The following is a 9,960-nucleotide window of genomic DNA, read 5'->3' on the forward strand; positions in this document are numbered from 1 at the left end:
GTGTGATACTGTCCCCTCCCCGCTGCTTTTCCCTGGTAGGAAAGTGTCACGAAGCATCCACCTGGGAAGAGAAGACGCAGTACCCTCGCTCGGTGCCATTAGCTCCAGTTCCAGTCTGAGCGGAAGCCCCGGAGCCCTTGGCAGGGTGAATACCGAGTCCTCCCTGCCTCTGCCCTGACCGTGCTTGGGGTCCTGCACTATTTCTTGCTCTCCATGCAAACACTAGTCCCTCCAGATTTGCATCCCACCAGAGAGTCGCCACAGCTCCCAACTTCGAACGAGACCACAGCCAGCCTTCCCCCGCTCCGCACCCCACACACTTCACCCACAGAGTTCAACACAACCACATGTATCAGAGCTTACTTTGTACCAGGCACAGTGCCAGGACCGGGGGACATGCCATCACTAGGCTGTGCCGCCGCTCTCAAGGAACTCGCACGTTAGTGTGGAGAAAGACACCTGAACGGACTGTCCAACGCTGAAAGGCTGCAAATGCAGTGCGAGAGAGAACACTGAGGGCAGGCGGCACAGGGGACACCTAGCCCCTCTGCGGTGGCCACGGGGGGACTGGAAATCCTTCCCGCGGGAGTGAGGCTCAGAGGATTTGGGAAGGAGACGAGGTTCGGGTGAAGGTGGTCTGTGCGTGGAGGTGCACCAGGAAAGGAAGCCAGAGCTTCAGGAGGGCCACAGTGGGAGCGTGGGAAGTGACCCTTTTGGAATTGCACACAGTGGGGGGAAGGATGGGAAACGACGCCACAGAAAGCGGGAGCGAGGTATCGCAGATCTGGAGTGGGACCGAGGGAGTGGCCTTTTCATTGCGGGCAGTGGGTGCCTTTGAGGGACACTGGGGTACGCTGAACAAGAGAGGGGCTGACTCAAACCTGGCAGCTGCGCATTGGAAGCTAAATCAGGGGTATGGGGACATAAGACTCTCCCTGCAGGGAGACCGCAGCCGTGGTCGTGAAGACAGACAATGAAGACCTGAACTGAAGCTCAGGCAGAATGAAGAGAGAAGGACGAAGCGATGGATGTGACATAGGAGATGAGCTTGGCAGGAAGCTGTGGCTGGCTGGCTCTGGGGGCATGGGTGGAGGGGAGGGAGGAAGGCAACCTGACTTCTGGCTTTGGAAGCTTCAGCTGTGAGAATGTCTCTCACTGAGCCTGGTGTGGGGCTCAGTTATTCACTATTTGCTTGTTACGCACACAGAGAACAGAAGGAACAGGCAGCTTTTTTTGCACTTTTAGGAATTTATGTGGTAGATAAAATGTATATGCATATAACTTTGTATGCATATGGGTATTAATTTCATCCTTGTTGGTAATAGCAAAGCACTTGAAATAACTTCAGTGTCCAAGAATAAGGGACTAGTTAAATAAATGTCACTGTATCTATACCAGAGAATACTATATAGTGATGAAAAACAATGAGGTGGAACTATCCAAGCAGTTATAGAATGATCGCCAAGATAAACCGGTCAATGAAACAAAGCAAGATTCATAGCAATGGTGATGATGTTTTCCCACTAAAGAGAAATATAAAAGTAGACACAAATATACGTATATAATTTTGTATACTTCCATAGGGTACACAAGAAATGGGAATTGTGGCCAATTGTGGGGAGCAGAGCTGGGGGACTGGGTGGGAGTCATTTAAGATGGGAGGGACACGTTTTATTATATATCTTTATATTTTGAATTACTTTACCAGGTACATTTATTAATTTTAAAAAATCGATTTCAATTAAAAACAGCTTTCTAAATATATTATCAAAGATAGAAATCACAAATTCCATTTCTTTCCTTCAAACAGTCACTGCATGCCTACTCTCTACCAGGCACTAGGGTACAGCAGTGAGCAAAACAGACACTGTGGGAAAAACAGACATTAACAAAGTAATTACAAAATAATATTACAAAAGGAGAAGTAGAAATTGGTAAATAATCTGAAACTTTTGTTCTGCCAGTGCCTGGAGATGACTTCTAATTGCCCCAAGATTATCCCAATATGACCTCTAATTGTAAGGGGGAAATGTGGCTTTAAAGTGACGATATCTGACAGTCACCACCGTAATCAAGGGATCAAACTTCGCCATCACTCATGCTGAGACAACTTGACATTATATACCTCCTGATGCCCGGGAGGTGTGAAGTACACAGCAACACTTTTGACCACGCTGCTCCAAAAGTGTGGTCCAGGGCTTCCCTGGTGGCGCAGTGGTTGAGAGTCTGCCTGCCGATGCAGGGGACACGGGTTCGTGCCCTGGCCCGGGAAGATCCCACATGCCGCGGAGCGGCTGGGCCCGTGAGCCATGGCCGCTGAGCCTGCGCGTCCGGAGCCTGTGCTCCGCAACGGGAGAGGCCACAACAGTGTGAGGCCCGCGTACTGAAAAAAAAAAAAAGTGTGGTCCACCATCAGCACCACCTGGGAGCTTGTTAGTAATACAGAGTCTCAGGCCCCACTCCAGGCCTATAGAATCAGAATCTACACTTCAAATAGATTCCCCAGTGATTCTTAAGATATTACAGTTGGGGAAACACTGTCCTTTTTCACATATTCTTGAAAAACTTGTTTAACCAGAACCTACCAAGCCTTTAGAGGTACTTTCATTTTGTGGGAAATACAGGAGGAGGAGGAACAAATTAAAAAATACACAAAGAGGGGCTTCCCTGATGGCACAGCGGTTGAGAATACGCCTGCCAATGCAGGGGACATGGGCTTGAGCCCTGGTCCGGGAAGATCCCACATGCCACGGAGCAACTAAGCCCGTGCGCCACAACTACTGAGCCCACATGCCAGAACTACTGAAGTCTGCGCACCTAGAGCCCATGCTCCGCAACAAGAGCAGCCCGTGCACCACACCAAAGACCCAACACAGCCAAAAATAAATAAATAAAATAAATTTAAAAAAAAATACACAAAGAAAGACAAATCCCAGTGTGAACACTCTACAAGACACTGCCCTTGACTCAGATAAGCCCATGTCATAGAAAAAAGTACCAGGACTCCTAGATTAAAAGATATTGAAGAGACATAACAATCAAAGGAAATGCATGATCTTGATTTGATCAAGAATCAATGAAACCAGGTGTTACAGTCCTCCTGTGGACAACTGGAGAAATCTGATTATGTATTTCATGGAAGATGATATTAGAAACAATTGTTAATGTTCTCAGTTGCAAAAATCGTATACAGTTATGAAGGAGATTGTTCTACTTCTTAAGAGATGTATGACAAATATTTTGAGCTGAAGTATAATAATATCTGCAACTTCCAAATATATATATATATAGCAAATGTTAATTCTTGAGTCCATGGGTGTTTATTATTATACTATCATACTGTTATTTCTACTTTTCTATATGTTTGACATTTATCAAAATTAAGAAATTAGAAATAATTTTAAAAAACATATGTTCTCCTGATTTGCCTTGCGGTCCAGTGGTTGAGATTCCGTGCCGGCACAGCAGGGAGTAGAGTTCAATCCCGGGTTTAATCCTTGGTCGGGGAACTAAGATCCCGCATGCCAAAAAAAAAAAGTTCTCCCCCCAAGTTCTAAGGCTAAGTTAAAAGGCAAGCAATAAATTAGAGAAAACTTTACCCTAAATTACAAGCAGGTTACCAACCTTTATACATTAAATATATAAACAACTCCAACAAATCATTTAAAAATTCACAGAAGACATCGCCTGTATTTACATGTTTAAGCTGCATCACTCGGCCTGTGGGATCTTAGTTCCCTCACCAGGGATTGAACCCAGCTCCAGCACTGAAATCACCAAATCCCAACCACTGGACCGCCAGGGAATTACCCAATAAATATATATTTTTAATGGTCTATCTCACTGGTAATCAAAGAAATATAAATCAACACAAAGACAATTTTCTTTTGGACATTCAAACTGACAGAAATTTTCTTAAAAGCTGGAGTCCAGTACTGGGCAAAGAGGCAGATGCCTGTAGTTCTGGTGCGACTATAAATTAATGCAATTTTTCTCGAAGGCAACTCGCCTATTCACATCTTCGACCCGGCAATCCCACTTTTAGGAGTTTATCCTAAATAAATAATAATGGATACAATCTATTGGCAAAGATTTAGCAATAAGAATACTTATCACAGCATTCTTAGTAGTATCAAGTAATTGGATATAATTCGAAAGTTCAATAATGAGCTATTCGGGCTTCCCTGGTGGCGCAGTGGTTGAGAATCCGCCTGCCAATGCAGGAGACACGGGTTCGTGCCCTGGTCCGGGAAGATCCCACATGCCGCGGAGCAACTAAGCCCGTGAGCCATGGCTGCTGAGCCTGTGCGTCCGGAGCCTGTGCTCCGCAACGGGAGAGGCCACAACAGTGAGAGGCCCGCATACCGAAAAAAAAAAAAAAAAAAAAAAAAAAAAAAAATGAGCTATTGCTTACATAAACTATGCTATCTATCTAATGGATTATCATGAGACAATTAAAATGGCACTGCCAATTAGCATGTAACATGTCACAGTAAAAAGGATATGTATGAAGACAGATAGATGATAGATAGATATTATATACATATAGTACACACCCAGCATATATACTGGGCAATAACTTGAAAGAAATACTCCAAAATAAATTACCCAGATTTACCTCTGTAGTGGAATTATAAATGAGTTTTTCCTTTCCTTTTTGCCTGTCTGTATAATTGAGTGAACATATACTTTTCATTCACACAAAAATGTGTTTTTTTAGAAACAAAATAGCACCTGCAGTGTGTTTATTCCTCTTATCAAACTGTGCGTGAGCTCACACACACACCTGCCAGCGCACGCGCACGTGTGCACACAAATGTACATTTGGTCTCTAGAACTCTTGGGAAGGTGTGGTCAGGAGAAGCAGCTGCCCTCATCCAGCCCACTTCCGCGCACCATCCTAAGGACCACAGTTCAGAGGTGACAGGAGAACTTCTGAAGCAGTGGAGGTTGGGGGCAGCTGCCCAGGGTGCTAAGTCTGTGGGCCGACCTCTGAGTGAGACCCGCTCCCGAGAGGGCTGCGCTCCTTTCCCCTTCTGAGTGAGCAGCCCCCCAGGACCAGGTTCAGAAATGGGAGCTGTGGCTCCTGGGAGAGAGCAGCGGAGCAGAGTCCAAAGGCAACTGTTTATGGCGGCTCATAAAAACTCCAGGTGGAGCCGGCGCGTGTGAAGAGGGAGACAAGAAGAGCACTGTGCCCTTCTGAGCGCGTGACCTCTAGGGGTGCCAGTGTGCCATATGTCCTGGAAGGGCCCTAAGTTTGAACCCCTGGCCCTGAATCCCTGGGTCCAGGGCTCCCCCACCCCAGGCCACTCCCCCAGGGAAGGAGGGAGGACGGCAGACCTGGCTCCTCTGGGTCGAAGCGAGGAAGTGTCCAGGTGCCCCTATCTTTCCTGGCAGATGCTGTCCACCTGCATCCCGTTCTGCCTGGGCCCCGGGCAGAAACGTATCCCATCCCTAGGCGCCTGCTTGGGAGCCAAGGGTGGGGCCCCTTGGCTCTGGGCGTCACGCGGTCGCTGGGCTCCTGGCTCCCAGGGACCTGGCGGGCACCTGCCTCCCCACCCCCTCACCCATCCTCTCTCTCTCTCTCTCTCTCTCTCTCTGGGGCCCTGTCTTCCCTTATATGGTGAAGGCAGTTCCTAGGGTGTGTGGGGGGGGAAGGGACAAAGGTCGCTCTCCTCCAGCCAGCCTGCCACAGCTCCCTGAGATCTCCCAGGCGGCAGCTGCCTCCCCCAGACAGGTAAGGCCACCCTGTGGGGACACACGAGACCACAGGTGGTGGGAGAGGCCAGAACAGGGTCCCCTGCTCCTGGCGGGTAGCCTGGGGCCTCCTGCAGCTCCTTGGCGCGGGTGTAAGGGAGAGGCTTCGTTCTCTGGAGAGTCTGGAAAGGGCAGGGAGCCCAGTGTGGCTTCCTGGGCCTCCAAGGGAAGAACTGTGCAGCTTCACCCCGGACAGCTGCTCTTTCCGACCCCCACTTGCCGACAGACCCCACCCCACCTCAGGTGTCACCCATCCCCGCCCGACCGCTCTGGACTGAGGAGTACCTGGGGACTTCTAGGTGTAGAACCCTCCAGTCCTGGGCAAACCGGGACTAGCTGGTCACCCTGACCTCACTCTCCCCCTAACCCCCATGCCCACTGTCTCTTTGCTCATTTCTTCCTCATCTGAAATGGTTTCTTTCTCTGTATCCCCATTCCCTTGACACTCCTGGGACCTCAGGGCTCTCGTCTCCTGGATACTAGGGTGTGAGCAGCAACCATCAGGGATTGAATGGGCAAAGGCAGAGAGGGGGCAGGGGGCTGGGGGCAAAAGGACCCTGGACCCTGGGCCAGGCTCGGCCACCCTCGCATGACCTCTGCCCCATCTCTCCTCCACCAGGACCCGTCCCCTCAGCCTCACCAGGCTCCATTCAGCTAAAATGGGGGGGGGGGTGGCGCGCAGGGGAGGTGGGAGCCAAGTCCAGGTCAGGATCTTGGGGTGTACTGACCACTCGCTTCCCAACAAGCCTGCTCAGGCTCAGGGGGAGGCAGAGTCAGCAAGCTGTGGGCTGGGATATGTGCACTCCCTCTGCTCTCACGGGCCTAACAAAGCAGGAGGGTGTCCTTTTTGGGGGGACTGCCACATCCCTGTCCTGCTGAGAACTGCATGACTAAGAATGCAGAGCAGTGACAGACTCTGGGGCTCTCTGGAGCCCCAACTCAGAGGACAACAAGGCAGCAGTTACGAAAGGAAAGATGGAACCTGGGGACAGCAGGAGCCCTAACTCCCTCCCGGGTCCCAAGAAGGGACCATCCCTTTTATTCTGCGGTTCAGCCTGTCAGCTTCAAGAGTATTTATTGAGCACCTACTATGTGCTAGGATCTGGGGGCTACACAGAAAAATGTGTCTAGGTCCTTGACCTTGGGGACCTCAGATTTATAAACAGATCCTCTCATCATCATGTGGTCAGGGGTCCAAGAGAGGCATCCAGCCAGGATGCCTTGGAGTCCCTGAGGAGGGGTCCATAGTCTGGCTTGAGGATTCCGGGAAGGTATCTTGGAAGAAATGAGACCTAAATTGAGTCAAGAAGAGCACGGGAGTGTTGGCCAAGTGAAGACAGGTGGCGAGGGCACTGGAAAAGAAAACTAAAGGAGAAAGGAGGGGCCTGAGGGGAGGGTGAGAAGCAGCATGGGTGGGTGGGTGGGGGGTGGCCAGGGCCAGTGAACAGTGTGGTGTTACTAGAAGCAGAGAGAGGTGGGGGTGTGTTGGGGGCAGACTGGAGAGGCGTTCAGGTGGACAGAAGGGCCGGAGAGGGAGGGGTCCAGGCTGCTGCACCAATGGATGGCTTTGGGGTCTGGGAGAGTTGGTGCCCTTCCTTGAGGTGGGGACTGAGGAGAGAGGGTACCAGGAGTGAGGGGGGAGCCAGTGGATTCAAGCTGAGAGAGAAGACATCACATATCCAAACCCAGGGCTGTGCGGTCAGCATTGGGGCAGCATGGGACCCATATTCCTCGCAGCAGTTCAGGAGAGACTGGAGGGTGGGGAGGACCGGGGGGCGGGCCAGAGGCATCTGCTCTGACCAACGTCGACAGGGCAGGAGCAGTTGGCAGGTACTCTCGGAGCACGAGTCCCCCTCTCGGGGCTGCCCTCCCCAGAATGCCCTTGCTCACCCCTTCCCTGTTCAAGCCGCTGGAGGTCCCCAGTCCTGATTTCTTTCTAGGGAGGGAGAGCCCCAGCTTTTTCAAGCCCCTGAGCCCCAGAGCCTCCACTGCTTTGATGGACAAGAAGAGCCTCATCTTGTCTACCCTCTATTCCTCTTGCTGTTTCCTCCTAGACTCAGAGCATGTCCCTGTGGGACTTAAAATATTTATTTATTTATTTACTTATTTGGTTGCACCGGGTCTTGGTTGTGGCAGGTGGGCTCCTTAGTTGTGGCACGTGAACTCTTAGTTGCGGCAGGCATATGAGATCTAGCCCCCTGACCAGGAATCTAACCCAGGCCCCCCGCATTGGGAGCACGGAGTCTTATCCGCTGAGCCACCAGGGAAGTCCCCCTGGTGGGACTTTAGAGATCACCTAGTTGTCGACCGCCCACCTCATAGATGAAGAAACACAGCCATGTCTGTACAGATAGTGAGGGTCAGTCTGTTTTGGTGAAAAGAGGGATGTGGACGAAGGTGGTGATTGAAATAAAACAGAAAACATTTTCCTCCTTTGTACGCAAATTGGTTCAACTGAACCAGGAGTCCTGGGAGCCCTGGGGTCCCTGTGGGTTGAGAAGTACCTCACGGAGGAGGCCCTGGCCGACAGGGACATCAGACAGGACCCAGACACAAGGGGCTCCTACATGTGCAGTGCTGGCCGTTGGCAGGTGGCCCTGATCTGCTGGAGGGGGCGCTAATCAGAGGCTGGGCAGGGAGACCTTGCTCCCAGATTCCACAATGCCAGGGAGAGGGGGTCACCCTTCAGGACTCAGAAGAGGGAGTCTACCAGCAGTAAAAGACCAGGTCATTGTTCCAAGGGGTGACTCAGACTCCAGGTGCAAGGAGAGATTAGATAGATTCCAGCTGTCAGTGCACGGAGGTGGGGGCCACATGACCTTTCATTTATTATTCACTGATTCAAGGAGCATTCATGGAGGGCAACGCCATGCAGGGCTGGGTGGTAGGCTCGGTGGGGAATGGGGTGGCCTCCAGCCTGGGAGGGAGGGGCCGGAAAACAGGGACAAATATAACCGGGGACAAGTGGCTCTCCTCCTTAGCTCATCAGAATCACTGGGGAGTTTTAAAAGCACCTATGCCCCGCCTCCCAAAAGGCAGAAAATAAAGTACCCAAGACTGGGCCCCACCCAGGCCTAATTAAATTAGAATCCCTGGGGATATGGATCCATCCTGAGCATTGGAGCAATCAGTGTTGTTTAAAATCTCCTTAGGGAGAATGGAGCGAGAGAAGAAGCGTGCTTCTCAGGGAGGAGACTGGCTTGCCAGCGCACGGATTCTTCTGAACTAAGATTCACCACGCAGGGGACGAACGTCCCGGCGTTTTTGTTGTTGTTGTTTAGGTTCTAATTCGTCCCCACTCCGGTCCTGATTACTGTACTCAGTAGATTTAGATGGCATGGACTTGAAATAAAGCACTTTTGTGTTTAAAAAAAAAAAGCTCCCTAAGTGATTCTGATGAGCAGCTGGGGTGGAGAACACAGCTACAGGTCAAAGGAATAGAGCCATAACAGATACCGTAAAAGAAGATTGGGGAGAGATTTCTTCCCGCTCAGTGGGTGGAGGGTGGTTCACATTGGAAGGATTTACTCATTCATCCATCCATCCATCCCCTCAATCACTTTAACCCACACACCCAACCAACCCCCCGACCACCCGCCCATTCATCCGTCTGCCCATATGCACCCACTCAGCAAAGTGCCGGCGGTGCTACGTGCTGGCGACTCAGTACCGAACAAGCAAACGTGGTCCCACCCCATTTTGTGTGAGCCACCAGAACAGTAACTGCGGGGTGTCTGGAGCTAGCAAGAAACAGCCGCATACACTTTTCTTTTATTGTGGTAAAATACACAGAACGTAAGAGTTACCATTTTAACCACTTTAAAACATACAATTTAGTGACATTCAATGCATTCACAATGCTGCACAACCACTACCACTATCTAGTTCCAGAATATTTTCATCATCCCAAATGGAAACTCCATACCCACTAGGAGTCGCTCTGCATTCCTCCCTTCCTCCCAGCCCCTGACAACCGCTAATCGCTTGCTATCTCTATGGATTTGCCTATTCTGGATATTCCATGTAAATTCAATCATACGGTACCGGGCCTCTGTGTCTGACTTTTTTCACTGGGCATAAAGTATTCAAGGTTCATGCACGCTGTAGAGTGTATCATCGTGCTTCATTCGTTTTTTTCAGCTGAATACCGTTCCATTGTGTGGCTAGACCTCCTTTTGTTGATCTGTTCATATGGACATTTGG

This window comes from Kogia breviceps, chromosome 2 (assembly GCF_026419965.1).
Source record: "Kogia breviceps isolate mKogBre1 chromosome 2, mKogBre1 haplotype 1, whole genome shotgun sequence".
Taxonomy (NCBI): domain Eukaryota; kingdom Metazoa; phylum Chordata; class Mammalia; order Artiodactyla; family Physeteridae; genus Kogia; species Kogia breviceps.